We start from the raw sequence: 875 nt of genomic DNA on the forward strand, positions 1-875 counted from the left end.
GGTACGTGCGTTCCTGATTCAAAGAATTTGGAACCCTTTCCCTCCTTCGATAATTTTTTTCCCCTTATTTTCTTTTCTCTCATCCTTTCCAGAGTCACATAGTCACCGGCTTTATATGCAGATAAATTGAAGGTGAATGGCGGCAGAGGAAGCTCCACCCTCCCTCGTCCCCTGGTAACGTGACGGGAAAACCCTTAAACCCAAAAATTTAACCGCCGGGCCTTTCCCTCGTCGGGTTTTAAACCGCCCCCTTTTCTTTTCACTCCCAACTTTTACCCCGTGGCTCTTCCTTCTACTCCTCTTCGCTTTTGCTTTGCCCTTTGTTTTCTTTCTCCTTTGATTCGTTTCTGATGCTTGTTTGTTTTTTCCTTGAAATCATATTCGTCTTTTACGTTTTCTAAAATGTAAGTTTTTTCTTTGTTTTTTTTAAATTATTTTCTAGCGCTTTTAATGTTATCTTCAACGATTCCCTCTTTGGGTCACTTTTAATCATATTTGGACCCGGTTTTAAACATGCGGGGGGGGAAAAACCCCCGAAACCCCTTTGCCCAAAAGCGGGGGGTCCGGTCACGAATTCTTAGTTTTGAACGGGGAAATGGAAACGGTCCAGCGACCCCCTTTATTAAACCTTTTTTTCGAACCACCCTGTTTTGGGATAAAAATTTAGTTTCCTAATACTTTTATTTTTTTTTTGGGACATTATTGTTCAAAAGCATTTTCCTCTATAGTAAGGGTTGAGGGTAAAGAATATATACTTTTGTTTCAGATCTTTTTTGTATTCTTAGGGCAGTTTAAAATTCAAAGAAAACCCAAAAAAAGATACCACGCATGAAAATTTTTCAAAACCCTTCCTTTTCAAAACCCCCCCCCCCCCC

This window comes from Penaeus monodon, chromosome 21 (assembly GCF_015228065.2).
Source record: "Penaeus monodon isolate SGIC_2016 chromosome 21, NSTDA_Pmon_1, whole genome shotgun sequence".
NCBI lineage: Eukaryota > Metazoa > Arthropoda > Malacostraca > Decapoda > Penaeidae > Penaeus > Penaeus monodon.